Source organism: Myotis daubentonii, chromosome 11, assembly GCF_963259705.1.
Source record: "Myotis daubentonii chromosome 11, mMyoDau2.1, whole genome shotgun sequence".
In the NCBI taxonomy this organism is placed as follows: domain Eukaryota; kingdom Metazoa; phylum Chordata; class Mammalia; order Chiroptera; family Vespertilionidae; genus Myotis; species Myotis daubentonii.
In genome coordinates, this window is record NC_081850.1 from 54291292 (window position 1) to 54314614 (window position 23323).

Genomic DNA, 23323 nt, shown 5'->3' on the forward strand with positions numbered 1-23323 from the left:
CACTGTAGGCATGGAGAGAATCTTCGCAAGGAGACCAAGAGAGACAGTGCCCCTGGCCTTCTCTCACTCCATCTGCACCATTGGTGTTGCTGCAGGGTTCCCTTCAGAGGGGCTGACCTGGCTCTGGGCCTGGGGCTGGGTTATGATGGTGGTGATGACCATCCCTTGAGTTGTAGAGTGTGCTTCCTTATATAGTATCTCTACACAGAGACCGTGTGAGTCAGGCAAAGTAGATAGAAAATATTTTGGAGAGGCAGCTACTTTACATGCAGGTCAAATCCCCCTGTTCTACAAATGTGGAAACAAGCCCCATGAATTTAACTAACACTCCTAAAAATCTCCAACTTAGCCAGAGGAAGAGCAAAGACTAGGATTCTAGGTTTCTGGGTTGGTGTCAGAAAACCAGCTGAATTGAAGGATGTGATAGATGAATGTTGTAGACAAAATCCCTTGAGTTTTGGGTTAAACTCTAACCTCTTAAGAAAAAACAGGCTTTCATCATTTGTGTTTCTTAGAGGCATGTTACTCACGTGAAGAAAAATAACCACAACTCTTCATGAAGTTAACATGTGATGAAATATTTAAAAAAACTCTTTCTCTGGGGGTTGCCCCAGGGCCAGTCTTTTCCGGCAAATGTTAACATTATCCACATCTTGTACTTCAACTGATCTGGACCACGTGTGTCCAAGTAACACACTAACTTAAGTTCTGAAAGATTTTTAGAATTCGATGTTAAATGGCGAATCAAAATGAAGATATCCAAAAGAATAAAGAAATAGTTAAGAAATTATTGCTATCACTGTAAATGAGATTTGGGGTATTTGCCTGACTGGTAAACTAGCGTCTCAGGGAGTGTAAAGGTCAGTGATCTTTCTGAGCATGGATAACTGCTACGGACTAATCAGAAACCATAGGAGAGCAGGGTCGCTTCAGCTCCCTGAAGCACAGCTTCCTCATCTGTGAGATGAAGGAGTTCTGGTTTTCCGTTGCTGTATAAAAAGCCAGCCCAGAACATAGTGCCTTCAAACAGTAAATATCAGATATCTTGTTTCCAACTCTGCCATGTGGACCCGGCTCAGCAGGAAAAGCTCCTGTGCTCCATGGGATATCAGCTGGATGGCTGGACAGAGGGCTGAGGAGCCACTTTCAAGATAGCTGGCAAGCAGTGTGGGCTGTCAGCTGGGAGTTTAGTCAGGTTAGAGACTAGGGACCTTGGTTCCTCCTCCGGTGGCCAGAGATTTCTCACGGCCTGGTGGCTGAGTTCCATGACAAATATCCTAAGAGAGAGAACCAAGTGGAAGCTAATTTGCCTTTTATGACATCCCCTTGGAATCACTAGCAGAGTAAACGCTTGTTCCTGGCAGTCCTGCTACTTACTTCCTTTCTTGGCTTTAGAGCAGGCCCTCTTTCCACTTGTTTCCAGAAACATGGTCTCTATGAACTTCCTTCGATGCCATTTGGAGCTCTGACCACGGACGGGCGGAGAAGGAGACAGAATAAACCAAATTGGGAGTCTAAAAAGCACCAGTGCCTGGATCCTCAGGCACAGTTCACCTGTATGGACTCTGACCTTCCAGAGCCCTGGCCTAGGAGGTGCTATACAAGTAGACTTCACAGGTGAACAACTAAAGTGCCCGAAGATGGGTATGAGTCAGGGAAGGAGGAGATTATATTCACTGTGGTTGGGCGATGCATGGAGAGAATCAAGGAAGAGTTCATGGAAAATGTGATGTTACTCTGACCGAGAATGATAGATAAGATTTAGGCACATGTGAGACAGGGAGGGAAGCAGATTCTAAGTAGAGGGGCCAGCATTGACATGGCCAGGGAGACTGGAATATGTGGGCCACATTCAAGACACCTGAGTGGTTTGGGGTGCCCAGAGCGTGAGGCATAACGAGGTGATAGGGGAGAGGATCAGTTTGGTGAAGTGGACCATATTGTGGAGGGTCACTGAGTGCCAGATCATTCAGTGGGCAACGGACTGTAAGCATCATGAGATCACAGAAATATCTGCTTTATTTACCATTGTATATCCCAGCACACATAGTTGGTAATCAGTCTTTATTCGTTGAATGAATGAATGCGAGTGATTTATTAAAAGGTCTGGGGCAGGTGTGATACAGCTAGAGCTGTGTTTCAGTACGCACTGCTAGCTTGGTGAATAGCCTAGGGCAGGTGAGATGGGAGGTGGGAAAAACAGCTAGGAAATTGTTCTAGAGCCTCGGGCAAGCATAATGAGGACCTTTATCAGGGTAACAGCAGTGTGATGGAAAAGAGGGAATGGCCAGCAAGGCATCTTTGGGATAGCATTGATAAAACTGGTATTGGAAATATAAGGCAAGGAAATACTGGACTCAAGGATTCTTGGGGATTGAGGTTTGAGTACAACTGGATACAGATCAAGTTGCTGCTCTCTACAGTTAATACTGTGTTGTGTTTACCAACATGACATTTGATGGGGCCCAGTTTTGATGGGACCCAGTTTTGCTCTCATCGGTTGTAAAGTCAGGCACCACCACCCTTGCCAGTCTAGGAGAGGAGGAACCCTAGCCTAGCCCCCACCCTCAGAGCCTTGCTTTTAGTGTCGGAGCGCCAAGCTCAGGGGGCAAGACACTACCCTTTCTATGTGTCCCATCAAGGAACAGGCACTGGGGAACATCGCAACCTGACTTGACTCCTAAAATTCCTCCTTCCATGGATTCCAGCTCTGTTTCTGTCTTGGGCCTCCAGAGGGTTGAAAACAGGCCTCATCTTCCCTCATATGTCTGATTTCCCTTCTCGGAAGCGAGGCCTGTCTGGAACAGAGGGTACCTGCAGTTGTCCACTGCAGAACGAACAGCCCCTGGAGCGTTTGAAATACAGCCGCCCTCCCTCCGAGGAGCACATCCTCACGAAGGGACGCTGCTTCCGTTGCAGCAGCCCCTGCAGGAGATGAAGGCCCGGGGAGGGAGGGCCCCATGCGTTTCTGGGTTTGTTGGACAGGCTCTCAGTTCTAGGACAGTTAGTGAGGGTGGCCTACCATGAGACAAGCAGAAACTTCCATTTGTTGTTCTGGTCATGGTGAGTAGCTATATTCAACCAGCCCACCCTGGGACTCCGTCTGTGCCCAGGAGACAAGGATAACTTTCCCAGCAATGACTCACAGTGTATCAGAGCTTGGAAGAAACCTCGGGGGTCCTCACGTGGGCCCCTCGGTGGTTGAGCAAATGCATAGTTACATCCACTGCTGTTCTAGTGCCACTTCTGCTCTCTCTAACCAGCCATGCAGGTCAAGAGCCTGTTTTTCTCTCTTCTCAAGATAGTCGTTTCCCATGGAAAAGAAACCCATCAGCTTGGCTAAATGTCTCTACTCTCAGAACCTTGATCTCCTTATCTGGGAGATAAGGGGAGGGGGATGTCCTCAAGATGTCTAGCACCTGCTTCAAGATTCAGGACAGGTGAGGCGAGAGTTGGAGACTGAGCTGGGACTAGGATCCAGGCATTTTAACTCTCAGCCCCGGCCTCCTGTCCTGGTCTCACCCCCACACAGTGAAATAGGAAGAATCCTTGCCTTTTCAGAACCATGGAACATGATTATTCTGATTACTACAGAGAGCACTTACTACTAAACATGAGGATTCATTTTCGGTAATGCTGATATTCCACGTCAGGAGCCTGTTTAGCTCAGTTAGCCTCGTGTAAGATAATGGAGGGCAACGAAGTCTGTATGTTTAAATAAACAAGTCGTTGTTTAGACGCCTTTTGTTTGTTTTGTATTGCTGCTCCAGGAGAGAAGCAAGTGCGTGTTAGAGGTGCTTACATAAAAACAATATTCATAATCAAAATGTGGCTTGATTGACTTAGGTTCTGACAGCAATAATATTGGGCAGGCACTTTATACAACTCGCCTGAAATCTGAGCAACATTTACGTAGCAACACAAACTTAAACTACGGACTCATAGAATAAGAATTTTAAATATTGATAAGCACATGAAAACACAGTTACTTCCCTTGCAATCAAATAAATGCAAACACATTTTAAAAAGTAATGGGGTATCATTTTATTCCCTATAAAATTAGTAAAGAGAGAGAGAGAGAGAAGGCCCAGTTTGGCAAAGGTGAGGTGAAATGGGTACCTGCATATGCACAGTAAATGGGTATATTCTTCCTGGAATGCAATTTAACAGTTATATGTCAAGAGCGCTTTGACTCGGGAATTCCACTTTTAGAAATTTTTTCTAAAACATAATCAGGGAGGCAGATGTTGCTTTATGTACAAAGATGTTGATCGTAGCATTATTTGGGGAAAATGGGAAATAAAATGTCTAAAAATAGGTGAATGATTAAGTAAATTACAGTGCATCTTCAGGGAAGAGCATTTTGAAGCATGACCAGCCATGCTTTTGAAAACAGTTAACATGGAAAAGCATTAAGCTAAAATGCTCAGTCAAAAGAATAGAATGCAAACCTGTATGTCAGACAGTCAATTTTATAAAACAAACAAACAACTAAATAGAAACAGAAAAAAATGGTGGTATGTGGTAAGATTATGGGTTTTCTTTTCTAAACATTTCCGTATTTTCTAAATTTTATACCATGGATATATAGTATCTTTATAACCAGAAGAAATAAGTATTGTGTTTAAAAAGAAAAGGAAGGCCCAAGAGGGCTAGGGTAAATTCATGATGGCGTCTGGAGCAGAAGTGCTTGGAGCGGACATGGAGGCCCCTTGCCGTCCCAGGGCAGCGGGAGGACTTCCTTATCATTGATGCGGAGCCACCGTGGGCAAAACGGTCCAGGATGGGCGAGCACATCTTCCGCCACTAGCCTCATCTTGCTCTCCCCCAGTACCCCTGGGGCTGCTTTCATGAGCACAGTCTCTCATCACTGAACCCCCTTGGCATGTCTCACATTCTTAAATGTTTCCTGAAATTACGTTTCCAAGCAGGTCACTCTGTGCTCCAATCCATGCCCTCCTTCAGCCACTCTAAATCCAGATTCTGCTGCAGATAAAATATAGCGAGGCCCAGGATGACCTCCCAGAAGAAGGAAAAGCATCCAGGTAGCCCGGCCTCAGTTGTTTGGAGGCAGGGGTTCCTTAGGGAGGATGTGTTCCCACCACTTCCCACTGGCCTAACTCCTCCCCATCCGAGGCAGAAATCCCAGAAGGGAGAAGGCCTTTGTGGCAATGCAGGAAGACAGCAGCCTGCTCAGCGTTAGGTAATGTTCTTTCCAAGAAATCCCGGGATCTGAGAGGGTCCAAAGATGGAGGCCAGGTTAAGGAAGGACCTCTCCTACAGCAAGCAGTTTGGAACTCTGATGGAGCTTGGCTGGATAAATGAAGACGCAGAGCATTCAAATATCTCAAGAGCATCTAGTACAGTGGTTCTCAACCGTCTGGCCCTTTAAATACAGTTTCTCATGTTGTGACCCAACCATAAAATTATTTTCGTTGCCACTTCATAACTGTAATGTTGCTACTGTTATGAATTGTCATGTAAATATCTGATATGCAGGATGGTCTTAGGCGACCCCTGTGAAAGGGTCGTTCAACCGCCAAAGGGGTCGAGACCCCACAGGTTGAGAATCACTGAAGTAGGAGAGGAGTTAAACCTAGTTTACATGTGACCCTAATGATAGAACCTGAATCAACAGGCGGAACCCACAGGGAGGCAAATTTCAGCTCAATACACAAAATCCCCTATTTTTTAAAAAACATAATGTGTCTAAATTTTGTTGTTGTTGATTAGTTAGTATTTGCACAGGGTTAAACATTCAAAAGCTACAAAGGGCTGTACAGTGAAAAGGGAGTTGTCTTCCCATGTCTGTCTCTCCCCCAACCCCTCTACCCCCTAGCAACCAATATTAGCAGTTTGTATATTTTTCCAGAAATAGTTTAGAGTTTTGTATAGTCTATATAAAAGCATACTATAAACACACAATATAGGCTGTTGTGCATATAGTCTTTTTTCATTCAAAACTGTTTAAGATTATTCTCTATTACTCCAAATAGTGCTACCAACTTCATTTTTTCTTATTCTTTTTAATGAATATTCTTCTTTTTAAAATCTTTATTGCTGAAAGGATTACATGTGTCCCTCTTCCCCCATTGACCTCTTCTAGTTCATCCCCTTCTTTGTATTCTTTGTATGACTGTACTATAATTTATTAAGCCCTACCCTGTTAGTGAGCATTTAGAATATTTCTAATCTTTTGCCATTATATAAAACACTGCAATGAGTATCTTTGTACATATGGAACATATATGTAAATACATCTATAGGGTTCATTCCTAGAACTGGAATTTCTGGGTTAAAAGATATTTTTCAACATTCAAGTTAAAAAAATATTTAATACTATTACTCAGTTAAAAACTCAGAAGATACTAAGGGTATATGTGAAGAGTCTAACTTTCATTCCTATTCTTCAACCTTCTAGTTCTAGTCCCTGAGTCAGCACTATTATCAGTTCATGTGTATTCTTAAAGAACTATTTCCTTCCATTTTAAAAAAATGTATTTATTTATTTTATTATTTTTCATTAATCCTTACCTGGGATATTTTTCCATTGATTTTTAGAGAGAGTGCAAGGGAGGGGGAAAGACAGAGAGATGTGAGATCAGAGGTAAATGGCAGGACCATGATCCCCATTGATGTGAGAGAGACACATTGATTGGGCCCGAGAGCGAGCCTGCAACTGAGGCACATGCCCTTGACCGGAATCGAACCCACAACCCTTCCGTCCGTGAGCCAATGCTCTATCCATCAGACCAGCTAGGGCTCTTTCCCTCTTTAAAAATATAAGTGGTGGCATATCATATTCATGATTCTGTGCCTTGCTTTAAAAATTTTTTAATATGCAGTAGCATGAAAATTGTTCTCAATCAGTAGTACTCAAAGGGTTTTCTTTTTCATCATGACATGGCCTTCCATTAAATGGATATGCCATAATCTATCTGTTCTTTCATGATGGACATTCAAGTTGCTTATTTATTTACTTATTTTATAAAATCCTCACCCGAGGATATTTTTCCAATGACTTTTAGAGAGAGTGGAAGAGAGAGGAAAAGATAGAGAGAAATATCGATGTGAAAGAAACACATCGATTAGTTGCCTCCTGCACGAGCCCCCAACCAGGGCTGGGCCGGGAAGGAGCCTGCAACCGAGGTACATGCCCTTGACTGGAATTGAACCCTGGACCTTTTGGTCCGCAGGCCAATGCTCTATCCACTGAGCCGAACCGGCTAGGGCTCAAGTTGTTTAAAGTGTTTTGCTACTGGTACACATTTAAAAACTTTTCTTAGACATTGTCAAATTGCCCTTCATAGAGATTGTACCAATTTACACTCCCAACAACAAAGTATAAAAGTTTGTTTCCCCACATCTTCCACAACACAGTGCATTGTGAAACTTTTTAATCTTTGACGTTCTAATAGGCAACAAATGACATCTCAATGTTGCCTTTATTTGAATTTCTCTGATGAACGAAGTTGGGCATTTCTGTAGATGTTTAGAGCCATTTATAATTGCTTTACTATAATTTATCTATTCTTATCTTTTGCCTAGTTTTCTACTCAGCTGTTGGTCTTTTAATCATTGATTTTTAGAAAGTTTATATAGCATAAGGATATTATCCATTTATTTGCCATATGTATAGCAAAAATTCTTTCTAGTTTTTATGTATCTTTCGACTATGTTTATAGTGTTTTTCCCCCATGAAGGATATTTATTTTTATGTAATAATATCTATTAATCTTCTAATTAATGCTATGACATTCTCTGCTCCAAGATTAAATTATTCCAAATTTTCTTCTAGTACTTTTATGATTTCGCCACTTAAATATTTTATTTATTTGAATTTTTTTTTTTAGGAATAAAGAGTAAGATATAGGAAGTAAATAGGGATTCAGCTCTTTTATTTTTTTTTTAGATGGCCATATAGCATTTATAATTTAGAGTCTTTTGAGGGTCAGGACCATGTCTGATTCATCCCTGTGTCCTCCATAGCACCTCTCACTAATAACAACTAGCACTTAATGAGCACTTACTAAGACCAGGATGTTCCTACCTCCATGTGCTACAAAACCCTTATACTTCTCAGGACACGACCACCCCCTCATAGCCCAGGATCCCCTTATAGCCTTCCCCATGGGATCCCAGTCAATGTTATTTGAATGAATAAATTTGCATATACTTATTTTGGGCCCCATCTTGATTTGGACAATCAAAGAAGAGCAATTCATAGAATCCAATCAAGCCAAGCAGATGCCTCTACACATCCAGCCTGGAGATAAGCCATTGCATTGGACGAAGCACAGTCCTGCCGTTTACCTCTGACCTCCAAACAGCTGAACCGTTGTGTGCTTCTGTTTTCCTCATCTGTGAAATGGGACAATAACAAATAGCTCAGAGGAGTATTGTGAGGGTTGAGTGAGGTATCTGCATTAGGACTTTGAAGGACATCAAGGTGGTGTGCCTGAAGGGGTTATGGTTCAGGTATGGATAGTGCAGCTGCCATTAATGGCAGACCTCTGATGCCTCTTCCTGGGAGAACTGAAAGGAGAGGGGAGGCTGAACAGAGGGCAGAGTCGTGGGAGAGGTGGGGATATAAGTAGCTATTTCTGTTCTTCAAGTGACCATTCTCTAGGCACAGACCAAAATTCCCCCTGGAGCCACACTAATGGGCACATTAGTATCAGTTGACAAAAGTACCATATGCTCTGAAATGCTCTCCCATTAAGCTTCATGGGAAGTGGCCGGAATTCATAGTCCATTATAGGAAATCTGCCATGACTTTAGCCCCTAGTAAAACGCACTCCCAGCTTGCCTAGGCTCTGGAAGTTTAGGCGATGTCTGAACTACATGCTGATGCCCAAAACGTCACTGACTTTAAGAGAGAAAGTCTGTAAAGTCAGATTATCCTTGCCTGTCAATACTAGGATCCTAAAGGCATCTTTTATTTTTGAAAAACCAATGTATGTTTTCATAATGGATTATTTTGTGAACACTCTTGCTGTTGGGTTTCAAGCTACTCAGTATGTACGACAGGCATTAATCAGGGTTCACATTATGAAAATATCTCATTTCTCCAGTTCAATAAGTAAGTGGATTTTCATAATTCACCTCCTTCTATTTATGGTACTTCAGCATTCCTTTGCAAAAAGTATCGTTTCTTTCCATGTCAATCAATCTGCATAAAAAAAGAGAAAAAAACAAAAAAGACCAAAGACCCAAGCTCTACAAATTGAAAAAAAAAAAAAAAAAAAAAGAAGGCAAAGTGTCAAGATGTCAGCGTTTCCAAGTGCATAATAATAGCTGCCTTTTGTGGACAGTCTACACAGCACCCTGCTCACACACTAGGTACTTTGTCCTTATTATTTAATTTAATCCTCACAACACCCTTCCAGGGCAGTATTATCTCTTTGGTATTATAAGAAAACTGAAAGGTTACACTAGTTGTCCAAGGTCACAAAGCTAGCAAAGGGGAGAAGAGCTGGAATTCAAGCCACGTCTGACTCCACAGCCCAAACCCTTCCCAGAACATCCCTCTGATTCAAAGACAAGACTAAACACAATGTTGCAACTCACAGTACGTAGTAATGAAACATGAATAAAGCCTTGTTTTTAAGAAAATCTAGGCCATCCATCTCCCCCCCTAGCCTACACGGAAGATGGGAGAGAATGCCTCCAAGACTCTCCGCTGTGCCCAGGGCCTCTCCACGCACTATTTCCGGAATTTAGTGCTGCAAGAGAGCGTTTCAGCTGAAGAGGGTCCAGCTAGCACCAACCCTGCACCCCCTGGTTTCCTCCAGTCAGCTTTGCTCTGCCTTGACCTGTCTTCTACATGGGATTTCTGTTTAATGGGATGTGAAATAACAGAAGACTCCACTGGTCTCCCCTCTGCCAAGTTAGAAAAACACCGATGTAGCCGGATTCTCTGTTTTAAGATGAAGACACTCAGACCCAGGGAAGGTTTGACCAAAAACATGCAGAAAGGTGGCTGATCCCTTTCTCTTTAAGGTTTTAATTGCTGGGCCACAACAGGGAAACTATTGGGGTGGCAAAGACAACCACCATGGGAAATACATTCTAAAAGCCTTTCCGGCCCGTTGATCTAAAAGCGGGAGGGGGGGTGTGTGGGGGGGGGTGGGGGTGGGGGGGGGCTGACCCAGATTTAAATTCTGGCTCCATCACCTACTAGTTGGGTTATGTTGAGCAATTAACTGAACGTTGCTGAATCTTTTCATCTGCAAAATGGCCTCCCTAATACCTGCCTGTTGGAGTTTTGTGGTACTTAATAGTATATATTAAAAAGCCAGTATATAGTAGGTGTTCCTTCCCATCCTCAAAACCTTCCCAGGGGCTGTTCTCTCTGCCTGGGAACTCCCCTATTCAGTTAGCGAACGGGTACACAATCTTTAGTTTCTTTCTTTAGGCAACCTGGGTTTGAATCTAAGCTCTGCTAATTAAGTGGCCTTGGAAAGTTAACCTTAGTTTCATTATCTATAAAATGGGGATACTAATAATATGTACCTCAGAGAATTGTTAATATGAAATAGCACACACTGCTTAGAACAGTGTCTACCAATATTAGGTCTCAGTACATTTTTAACAAGGACTGTTTATGGAGTCCACAAAACCATTATGGAGGGTTCTCCTCCCTTCATAGGTAAGTTATTCACATTGTCTGGAAGCTCAGACCATTTTCTCTTTATTCTTACAGTATAGAAATTTCAGCAGGGTCTTCAGAGAGGAAGGGAGAAGGAGAAAGAGATAGAAACATCATTGATGAGAGAGAACCATTGATCAGCTGCCTCCTGCATGCCTCCCACTGGGGATCGAGCCCGCAAGGTGAGCATGTGCCCTGACCAGGAATCAAACCGCGACCTCCTGGTTCATAGGTCGATGCTCAACTACTGAGCCACGCCGGTCGGGCGAGTTCACTGTTTTTGTCCTGTTATCTCTAGTAAACCTATCCAGGGAGCTTTTAACTTCTCTAGTTGTGTGTCCCAATTCTGTAATGTCCATTTGGTTATTTTTATAACTTCTATTTCTTTGCTGATACTTTCTCTGTTTTCATTTGTTTCAAGAGAATTCATAATTGCTTGTTGAAGCATTTTTATGATGGCTGCTTTTAAAAAAAGCATTGTCAGATAATTCCAACATCTATAGCTTGCCCATTTTGCCATCTTTTGATTGTCATTTTCTCACTCAAGGTGAAATTTTTGTTTCTTGATATGATGGAAATTTTGGATATTATGTTATGAGATTCTGGATCCTTTTTGAATTTTCTATTTTAGCAGGCCTCAACTGATGCTGTACTGGTGGGAAAGGGAACACTGCCTCATTACCCCGGGGTGGGAATGGATGTCCAAGTCCACCACTCAGCCTCTGCTATCACCTCCTTGGTGTGGAGTGGAAGGTGTGTCTTGTTACCTTAGGGCATGGGTGGAAGCCTAAGTTTCCCACTTAACTTAGCCTGTACCGGCAGGGGCGGGAGAGTGGGAGTGTTGTGTGTTATTTTTCTGTGGTGTTTGGCTGGAATAAGGTGGGTGTTGTCGCAAAGGCTTCTGTCTCATTAGGCTGCCCTTTCCCATTCCTTGGGCTATGGAGACCAGTCTGTGCCCATTAGCATTTCCTAGTTGTGGGCTTCTCCAGTACCCAGTCTGGGATATTTGGAGGTTGAAAGAAACCACAGGGAATTCATTTCCATGTTGTTCCTTAAGTCCTGAGGTCCCTAGCTGGTCTTCCTTCTCTCTCCATCATTCATAAGAGTTTGATTTTTGTTTTTTTTACATTTGTTTGATACATTATGTCTAGGGGTTGCTGCTGTATTTAGCAGGGAATTGGGGAGAAATGTATCTCCTGTATCATTTCCAGAACTGGAAGTCCTAGGTCTGTGTTTTTAAATTACAACGCATAGAATTCAGTAAGTCTTTTCTATCTGACAATGCAAGTTATTTTTAAAGTCCATAAGATTTTATTCTATTATTTCTTTATTGCTTTGCTCCCTGCTTATTTTCGCTCCATTTGGTACTCCTATTATTTGAATAGATTCTAGCTTTTCTTATCCATGTTTTTAAATCTTTTTACTCATAATTTTCATTTATTTGTATTTTTGGCTTGGTGCTATAGGATTATTCTCTTCCTTTATCTTTCAGACCATTCAATCAGTTTTCAGTGGTGTTCAGTCTATTTTTTACTTCCACAATTGAAATGTTTAAATTTAGAAATTGTCTTCTTAATTTCCCAAAACTGTTTTTTTTCTCACTTATAATTTTCGATCTCTACTGGAATCTTCTTAAAATTCTTATTTTAAGAAATGTACTTTCTTTTCTTTTTAAAAAATCTTTATTGTTCAGATTATTTTTTTTAATTAAATCTTTATTGTTCAGATTATTACATTTGTTCCTCTTTTTTTTTTCCCCCCATAACTCCCCTCCTCCCAGTTCCCGCCCCACCCTCCGCCCTCACTCCCCACCCACTGTCCTCATCCATAGGTGCACGATTTTTGTCCAGTCTCTTCCCACATCTCCCACCCCCCCTTCCCCCCCAAGAATAGTCAGTCCATTCCCTTTCTATGTCCCTGATTCTATTATAATCAACAGTTCATTCTGTTCATCAGATTATTTATTCACTTGATTCTTAGATTCACTTGTTGATAGATGCATATTTGTTGTTCATAATTTGTATCTTTACCTTTTTCTTCCTCTTCCTCTTCTTAAAGGATACCTTTCAGCATTTCATATAATCCTGGTTTGGTGGTGATGTACTCCTTTAGCTTTTCCTTATCTGTGAAGCTCTTTATCTGACCTTCAATTCTGAATGATAGCTTTGCTGGATAAAGTAATCTTAGTTGTAGGTTCTTGGTATTCATCACTTTGAATATTTCTTGCCACTCCCTTCTGGCCTGTAAAGTTTCTGTTGAGAAATCAGCTGACAGTCGTATGGGTATTCCCTTGTAGGTAACTGGGTTTCTTTCTCTTGCTGTTTTTAAGATTCTCTCTTTATCTTTTGCTCTTGGCATTTTAATTATGATGTGTCTTGGTGTGGTCCTCTTTGGATTCCTTTTGTTTGGGGTTCTCCGCGCTTCTTGGACCTGTAAGTCCATTTCTTTCACCAGGTGGGGGAAGTTTTCTGTCATTATTTCTTCAAATAGGTTTTCAATATCTTGGTCTCTCTCATCTTCTGGCACCCCTATAATTCTGATGTTGGTGCGCTTGAAGCTGTCCCAGAGGCTCCTTACACTATCCTCGCATTTTTGGATTCTTTTTTCATTTTGCTTTTCCGGTTGGATGTTTTTTGCTTCCTCGCATTTCAAATCATTGACTTGATTCTTGCGCTCCTCTGGTCTGCTGTCGGGCGTCTGTATAATATTCGTTATTTCAGTCCGTGTATGCTTAATTTCTAGTTGGTTCCCCAATATAAGATCGAGGGTCTTATTAGTTTTCGTGTAGATCTCGTTAAGTTTATCGGCAGCTTCTAAACAGTTCTTGAGAGACCTTAAAAGTGTGGTTCTGAACTCTATATCTTCCATTGACAATTTTGTCCTGTTTCTTTGTCTCCACATTTTGTTATGCTTCCTTGGTGCACCCCCTAGTGGTCTTTGTTCGGAGTCTTATAGTTAAATCTTGATTGTTGTAGCCAATTCCAGGGAGGGTTTGACCTCCAGGTCAAGTGGCTATGAGAATCAGCTGTGTCAGCAGTGAGAGAACTTCTGTCCTCTAGGGAGGTGCTAATCTAGCCTTTGCCTGAGGCTATCCGGCAAATGCCTCTGTGCAGGGCTTGGGCGGGGCGGGTCGCACAGGATCAACAGGGTGGGCCGGAGAGAGCAGTTATGGCGGCTCTCAGTCCTGTCCCCAGGGGCTCTGCCTCTCTGAGTCCCAGCACCCGCTGCAAAGCTGGGAGAGAAAGCTGCCCTCGCTCTGACCGAAGCCAGACAGTCCCGCTTCTCCCATTTGAGTCTGGGTCCCTAAAGACTCGCCTGGATCTGGAGCTCAGAGTCTGCGACTCCCTCCCGATTGAAAACGCCAACCGCGCCCTCCGCCGCCAGCCCGCTCCGCGCACTCCGCACCTCAGAATTTGACTTCAGCACTGCGCCTCCTCTGAGTGTCCGTGTGCGTTTCTCTTTCCTCCTAGTTGTAGGACTTCCACTCAGCCAGCGTTCCTGTGGTTCTGGGTGATGTCCCTTCCGTTTTTTGGTTTCACTTTTGAAGTAGTTGTTCAAAGCAGCAAACTCCGGCGTTAACCTATGCCGCCATCTTGGTTCTCTCTATTGTTCAGATTATTACAGTTGTTCTTCTTTTTTCCCCCCATAGCTCCCGTCCACCTGGTTCCCACCCCACCCTCCGCCCTCACTCCCCACCCACTGTCCTCATCCATAGGTGCACGATTTTTGTCCAGTCTCTTCCCGCATCCCCCTCACCCATTTCCTCCCCAAGAATAGTCAGTCCACTCCCTTTCTATGCCCCTGATTCTATTATAATCACCAGTTTATTCTGTTCATCAGATTATTTATTCACTTGATTCGTAGATTCACTTGTTGATAGATGTGTATTTGTTCATAATTTGTATCTTTACCTTTTTCTTCTTTTTCCTCTTCTTAAAGGATATCTTTCAGCATTTCATATAATACTGGTTTGGTGGTGATGAAATCCTTTAGCTTTTCCTTATCTGTGAAGCTCTTTATCTGACCTTCAATTCTGAATGATAGCTTTGCTGGATAAAGTAATCTTGGTTGTAGGTTCTTGGCATTCATCACTTTGAATATTTCTTACCACTCCCTTCTGGCCTGCAAAGTTTCTGTTGAGAAATCAGCTGACAGTCATATGGGTAGTCCCTTGTAGGTAACTGACTGTCTTTCTCTTGCTGCTTTTAAGATTCTCTCTTTGTCTTTTGCTCTTGGCATTTTAATTATGATGTGTCTTGGTGTGGTCCTCTTTGGATTCCTTTTGACTTGTAAGTCTATTTCTTTCACCAGGTAGGGGAAGTTTTCTGTCATTATTCCTTCAAATAGGTTTTCAATATCTTGCTCTCTCTCTTCTTCTGGCACCCCTATAATTCGGATGTTGGTACGCTTGAAGCTGTCCCAGAGGCCCCTTACACTATCTTTGTATTTTTGGATTCTTTTTTCATTTTGCTTTTCCGGTTGGGTGTTTTTTGCTTCTTCGTATTTCAAATCTTTGACTTGATTCTTGTGATCCTCTAGTCTGCTGTTGGAACTCTGCATAATATTCTTTATTTCAGTCAGTGTATGCTTAATTTCTAGTTGGTCCTTTTTCATAACCTCGAGGGTCTCACTAGATTTCTTGAGGATCTCACTACATTTATCGGCGGTCTCACCAGACTTTTTGAGGGTCTTACTAAATTTATCGATGGTTTCTAGAAAGTTCTTGAAAAACCTTAAAAGTGTGGTTTTGAACTCTATATCCAGTCGTTTGCTTTCCTCCATTTCTCTAATTTGTGACCTGTTTTTTTGTCTCCGCATTTTTTATGCTTCCCTGTGTTGATAGAGTGGCTTTCTGTGCTAGGTGTCCTATAGGGCCCAGTGGCTCAGCCTCCCCAATTACCTGAGGTTGACACTCTTGGTGCACCCCTTTGTGGGCTTTGTGCACAGTCTTGTTGTAGTTAAGCCTTGGTTGTTGTAGGTATCACTGGGAGGAATTGACCTCCAGGCCAATTGGCTGTGAGAATCAGCTGTGTCTACGGTGGGAGAACTTTTGTGCTGAACCCTTATGAGGCAAGACTTGCTTCAGTGGGGCTTTGGTGCTCACTGAGTCTTCCCCCTGAGTGTGTCCCTTATGGATCTGAGGAGTTGTAATCTGGATGGTCCCACTCTGACCACTGCGTACACTGACTCTTGGATCTAAGGAGGTGCTAATTTAGCCTCTGCCTGAGGCTACCCAGCAGGAGCTATGAAGAGATCTGCAGATTCCCCTTCCTTGTTTGGGGTTTGGAGGTGCCCAAATGAGGCCCAGCTGCAGTTTGTTAGGTAATTTTCAGATTGCAAAGGGCCAGGGCATTCATATGCAAAAGCCTCTGCCGCAGCCTGGGTGGGGCGGGGTCTCAGGGAATCAACAGGGTGGAGCAAGCAGCTGTGGCTGATCTTCAGCCCTGCCCTAAGGGGCCCCGCATCTCAGTGTCCCGGTAAACCGCTGAGAGAAATCCACCCTGGAGTTCCGAGTTCTGCCCGCTCCCAGACAGTCCAGTTTCTCCCCATATGAGTCTGGGTCCCCAGAGACTCACCCGGAACTGGAGTTCAGAGCAGTCAGGGGCTTGTGACTCCCTCCCAATTCAAAAAGACAGCTGCGTCTTCAGTTGCCAGCCCTTGCCGCTTGCGCCTCCGACCCTCTGCACTTCCGCACCTCCTCTGAGTCTCAGTGTGCTTTTCTCTTTCCTTCTAGTTGTAGAATTTCCACTCAGCCAGCCTTCCTGTGGTTCTGGATGATGACCGTTTTGTCTTTTAGTTGTATTTTTGAATTTGTTGCGGGAGGCAGCAATTTCCGGTGTTTACCTATGCCGCCATCTTGGTTTCTCTCTACTTTCTTTTCTTAAATAGATGTTAACATGAGTCCTCTCTTCTAGTTGTTTAGCTTTCTTCATCTCCTTTACTTTTTCATAGCACTTTACAGTTTGTAAAACACCAGAGAGAGAAGTCATCTTATTTTATTCTCCCAATAGCAAATTGAGTTACATAGGACGAACATTATGATCCCTCATATTACAGATGAAGAAACTGAGACAAGATCAGAGAAGGAAAATGATTTGTATAAACTGGGATCCAAGTTTAGGTTAATCTGAAGAAAGTGGTGATGGAGAGAAGGTGGCATCTGCCCCTGGGGCTGTGGGGACCAAAGCAGTAGTGTGCAGCTATGGTCCCCTGGAAGATTCACAGCAGAATTGAGCCTGTGGGAATTAGAGCAGATGTAGCAGCACCACCAAAGTAGGGTCACACAAGACACTGGCCACAACCTCAAGCACATGTCTTTGAAGCTGATATTATGAGCTGGTCTCTCAAAAGTTGAACCAACAGAGGAAAAAAAAAAAAAGAGAATTTTAAAAAGAGATAAAAAGAGAAGAGTAAAAATTGCTAAAGCCACTCATATTTTTGTACCTGTCTCTCAGAACACAGAAAGATTTATCATTTGAGGAATGAGATAAAAACTTGTCTGGTAGGAGACAGAATGAGCACAAATACATTTTTCTATTGTAATAATCATTTCCAAATCTATGCAAATATCCCATCCCATCCCTCTGTTTCCAACCAAGTCATTAAGCCCATTGCATTAGCAATTGATTAGAATACCAGATTTCATCAAGGAGCAGAGACTGTGATTAGAAACAGGAAAAGATGCTTAAGCAGACAGGCTTATATGAGAGCAAAAGAAGCAATCTACAAAGGAGAGGTGTTTTTCAAACTTTAACGCTATCCCCCTCCTCCCCAAAAGTGAAAATAGGTCATCTTTGGGAGAATGACTGTGATCAAACAAGGTTTGGAGAATACTGGGAGACTGATCTCTCTTCACGAATACACAGATAATAGACTGCCTAGCCCAACTCCCTATTCTTAGTACTTTGCAGTTAACTGGATAATTCATTTTTAAGAAGTGAGCAGCGAATGTCTGCGTCTGTGTCCTAGAATTGTGGGAGTAAGAACATGTTGTTTTTGCATCGTCATTTCTCTCTGTAAAGCAACAATTTATTTGTCCTCAAGAGGTAATATAATCCGCATGGTAAGCACCCAGCTCCTTTTGCAGACAACAGCAGAACCTCTCCTTCTAACTGGACAGTGCTTTCTTTAGCTTTGTACATCTCAGTTTAGAGTTCAAGAGAACTTGGTTGTCATAAGTGTCATTTCCTCCTTTTATAGAAGAGTAAACTAGAGCCTAGAAAGGTGATGTCCCACACAGCAGGGTAGGGACAGACGTAGGTCCTTGAACCCTAGGGCACTGCTTTTCTAAGAGCAGCTCACCACAGTGCGGGCACGGATCTCAGCTGGGGCTGCTCCTAATGGGCTTCCTATAACACTCCAGTGGTCCATGAGTCCTGGTTCATTAAAGACTCAATGAAACCACCATCATTATCGTTCAGTATTAAGTCAATCTTAAATATTAAAAATACGTAATCAGCTTATATGGTATAACACACTCTCTTAACCAAACCATTCCATTCCCCATCCAATCTGGATTTATATGTAAATCACTACGCTTTAAAATAAACCCACAGTAGGCACTCAACAATGCTGAATGAATGGCCACTTTGGGGCCCAGGAAGGAATCATGTCATTTTAGATCTGAAAGAGACCTTGAAGGTCATGGTGTCCCACTCCTTTCTTCTGCTGCCTGAAGAGTGAGGGGACTTGGGCAAGAGGCAGACAGTACTAGAACCACCTCCCCTAAATTGCCAATTTATTTGTTTTGGTTTGCAAAATAAATGTTCCTAACATCTAATTTAAAAACACTACTCCATACAAAATGGCAGGGTGAGGGTTTTTGTTTTATTTTATTTTTTTAGCCATATGGAATTTGACCATTCCGAGGAAGAGCAGAAACATGTCCTAAATCACTGCAGACTGTAAAGCTGAAATTTGAAGCAGTAAACTATTCTATTTTGGGAACAATAGCTATGAAGTCAGGAAGAGTTAGGCATTCTAAGAAGAAAATTGTATAGAAAAGCTAACTATTAAGTCAGCTCTCAGAAATATTTGAATGCAAAGGAGATTAATGTGGATAAGGAGTAGGTATGGGCATTTAACAGGTGACAAATGGCACACTCATGCCAGAGAGAAAGCAAACTTTTAGCTGAAATGGTACTTATGGGAAATAAATTCAAACCTCAGATGTTTTGAGTCAGGAAGTCTCATTAGGATGCAACACAGCTTCTCATTATGGGTTATTACACAGTGTCACTGAAAAAGGAGAAGGACAAGGCATGGCCAAATAGCAATATGAGAAATTTCGGTCTTGCTGTATCTTGCTCTATATTTTTTTAAAATATATTTTTTATTGATTTCAGAGAGGGAGAGAGAGATAGAAATAATTATGAGAGAGAATCATTGATCGGCTGCCTCCTGCATGCCCCACACTGAGGATCGAACCCACAACCCGGGCATGTGCCCTGACTGGGAATCGAACCGTGACCTCCTGGTTCATAGGTCGATGCTCAACCACTGAGCCACACTGGCTGGACCATCTTGCTCTATATTAATAATGGATCATTTGATGCTATCTTCTAATCAAAAATGACTTCAGAGTGACAAAAATAGAGATTAAAAGCGATCTATATTGAGATGGCAGCTGCTAGGGTAAAATTCTTTTGAGAATCTTATGTGTATTTTATTTATTGATTTATTCATTCATTCAACAAATATCTATAGAGTTCTAGGAAGACAAAAATAAATAAGATCTTGTCTTTCTCAAGGAGGTCTCAAGAAGACAACCATGTAAATAAATCATTATACTGTGCTGTGCTTGGTGCTTTATTTGAAGAATAAACCAAGTACAGCACAGGCACAAAGGAGGGTCTGGAAAACCTGGAGGAGAAGACATTTTGTTTTTTGTTTTGTTTTGGTTTTTTTTACCAGAATTTAAAGGAGGAAGAAGAGTTTGTCTAGCAGTTGTGGTAAAGGTGAGCAAGGTAAAAGCTCATGCAAAGTATTTGGTAGTATGAGATTTAGAATCACCTATGAATCCCAGTGCAGCGACTTTAATGCTGTGGAATCTTGAGTAAATGACTTCACATCTTGGATCCTCAGTTTCCTTCTTTTTAACAGGAGCATAGTAATCCCCACGGCATGTACTGATTGTAAGCAGGACTAACAGTGCCATCTGGTAGGTAATGAATACTGTTCCATCTCTAGTAACTCTTTTTAGAACATTCTTAGGTTGCAGGTTTCTTTGTGCTCCCTTTGCACAGGAAGAAACCTAGAACTGAGAGGATATGGAACTTTCCCAAGATATGCAGGTTAATGAGTGGCTGCATTGGGATTTGAACCCCAGCAGTTTGGCGTAAGGCTATTTTTTAGCGCTATGCTCTATGCCAGGGTTCTCAACCTTCCTAATGCCGCGACCCTTTAATACAGTTCTTCATGTTGTGGTGACCCCCAACCATAAAAATTATTTTTGTTGCTACTTCATAACTGTAATTTTGCTACTGTTATGAATCGTAATGTAAATATCTGATATGCAGGATGTATTTTTATTATTACAAATTGAACATAATTAAAGCATAGTGATTAATCACAAAAACAATATGTAATTACATGTGTTTTCCGATGGTCTTAGGCGACCCCTGTGAAAGGGTTTTTCGACCCCCAAAGAGGGCGCGACCCACAGGTTGAGAACCACTGCTCTATGCCTTTCATTACATGAAATATTATATGTAAAGCACTTAACATGGCGCCTGACATATAGTAATAAATTAATAAATTATAGCTATTTTTACTGTTATAAAATACTAGGGGCCCGGTGCACGAAATTCGTGCACTGGGTGTGTGTGGGGGGGGGGGGAGTGTCCCTCAGCCCAGCCTGCCCCCTCTCACATACTGGGAGCCCTCAGGCGTTGACCCCCATCACCCTCCAATCGCAGGATCGGCCCCTTGCCCAGGCCTGACGCCTCCGCCAGAGGTGTCAGGCTTGGACAGGGGACCCCCATCTCCCCCCGATCACTGGCTCTGGCCCCCGCCCAGGCCTGAGGCCTCTGGCCCAGGAATCATGCCTGGGCAGGGGACCCCCATCTCTCTCTGATTGCTTGCTCCACCCCCCGCCCAAGCCTGACGCCTCTGACCCAGGCTTCAGGCCTAGGCAAGGGGACCATCATATCCCCCCAATCCCTGGCTCCGCCCCCCGCCCAGGCCTGATGCCTCGGCCAGAGGAGTTGACCCTCATCACCCTCCGATCACCAATCACCGGATCGGCCCCTTGACCAGGCCTGAGGCCTCTGGCAGAGGTGTCAGGCCTGGGCAGGGGACCCCCAGCTCCCCGTGGTTGCAGGCTCCGCCCCTGCCCAGGCCTAATGCCTCTGGCTGAGGCGTCCGGCTCGGGCAGTGGGGACCCGCAGCTGCAGCGGCCCCACGATCGTGGGCTTCGCTTTAGGCCCAGGCAAGGGACCCCTAGCTCCCGGGACTGCCCCCTTTGACCATGCCCAGCTCCCATCGCTGGCTCCACCCCTAATTCCTGCTATCACTGGCCAGGGCGGCAAAGGCACCTGATTCTCCGATCATGGCTGGGCCCCAGGGCCACCTTTGCCCTGCCCCCCAGCTCTTAGCTCCCCCCTGGGTTTCCGATCACTGTCAGTGGCAGGGGGCTTCTTCCTGCTTTCCCTTTCGCCTCCCTGCATTGTGCCTACATATGCAAATTAACCGCCATCTTGTTGGCAGTTAACTGCCAATCTTAGTTGGCAGTTAACTGCCAATCTTAGTTGGCAGTTAATTTGCATATAGCCCTGATTAGCCAATGAAAAGGGTATCGTCGTACGCCAATTACCATTTTTCTCTTTTATTAGATAGGATGATATGCCCTAGGAACATAGGTATTTATTGTGCAGGTATGGGGTGTGGTGGAGATGGGGTTGTAGCAGTAATAAGTCAGATCCCTGAGCGCTTCATGCCAGGATAAAGAGTTGGAACGTTATAGCAAGGTCAAGATGGAACAATGGCGGTATCTTCAGCAGGCGAGTGACTTGTTGGATTTGCGGTTTAAAATGATCACTGGTACCATGTGGCGGATGAATTGCAAATAGGCAAGACTGGAGGCATTTATGGCAGCTTCATCAAGAAATGGTGAGGCTCCAACTAAGGCATGGGGAGGAGGAGGAGGCATGTACATGAGTTGTTACAGAGATAGAGATGACTGGACTTCATGAGCAGTCGTGAACAGGGAAGAGTCTAGAATGGTCCATTGGTTTCTGGGGTAAGTGCCACTACCAGTTGAGATATGGGAGCAATGCAAAAGGGGTAATTTAAATGAGAGATATGAGTTGGGTTTGGGCTCTGTTGAGACTGGGGCACCTGAGGGACATTCAGGAGATGTCCAGCAGGCAGTTGTGTCTCTAAGGTTGGAGAACAGAAGAAGGTCTGGGCTGAAGCCATGCCGCCAATAGAATTGCGCAGTGAGGGTGAAGACAAAAAAAGAGACCAAGAGAGGACATGAAGAACTTGGGCATTTAAACAAATGGCAGAGAAAGGAAGGCTGAGAGAGAAGAGCAATCAGAATGGGAGCATGGGCAGAGTGGGGACCCAGGAGCCACATGTGAAATTCTTTACGCATAAATATATAAGCACCTGAAGAGGCGGATGCTTCTGGCATGCGCCGTTGGGAAATTGGAAAAAAAACGGGGCAAAATTCCACAAGCAGAATTTGAACACACTGGACAAGAGAGTTGAGTTTTTATTTTCCTTTCTGACAAGTGCCCTCTTCAGTCTAATCAGCAAGAGTAAGTTGGTTATTAATCTTTAGCTACAACACAATTTTAAAAACTCAACTTTATTTAGAGATAGCTGTAGATGCGCGTGCGGTTGTAAGAAACCATGTACAGAGGCACAACACTTAAGTTTTTAGAAGCTTCCTTTATTTCCACCAGGGCTTCAGAATTCGTCATGTTTGTCCGTGTCTCCTTCTGGTGCTTATCGGGGGCAGAACTTTGGACGCTGCATCTAGAGTGGAGATAGGGAAGCAGGCTCCAAGGGGTGAAGGGCCAACTCGGCCATGGATGTGGGAGGCAGAGGGGCTGGGGCACCGAGAGCGAAGGAGCTTTGGGTACTGAGGAGGCCTTTCAAACACAGAGCTTCTCAGGAGAGGTTTGGATAGAGGCCTGAATGTGGGGATGAAGGATAGAGAGGCAACAGGTCCTAGGCCAGGTACGCTCCAATGTGCTGAAATCAATGTTGCCCCCCCCCCTTTTTTTTAGCGAAGAACACATTTGTCAACTTAGATTTGTGCTCCATTCCATCACCAAAATGATCTAACAGGCCAGTCTGATGGTGCCCCTGCCCTCCTCAAAACTCCTCCTAGGGCCCCTGCTGCAGCTCTCAGCTCCTGCCCCTCCCTCACTGGGACAGCTCATCCTGGGGTCTTTGCTCCGGTGGCCTCTGCCTAGAAGGCGCTCTTCACACTCCCCCTTCCCATTGGCCAGCCCCGCTGGCCTTTTAGGTGTCTGTTTAGAGGGCCTCCTCTCCAGGAGGCCTGCTTTCCTCCCTCAGCCAAGGCAGGCACCTGCCATGGCCCCCGTGGCACGCTGGCCTCATGCTATTGCTGTAGGAACTGCACTGTATGATCGTCCGCTAGACAGTACATTCCATGAGGGCAGGGGCTGCGCTTTATTCCAGGCTGTATCTCCAGTGTCT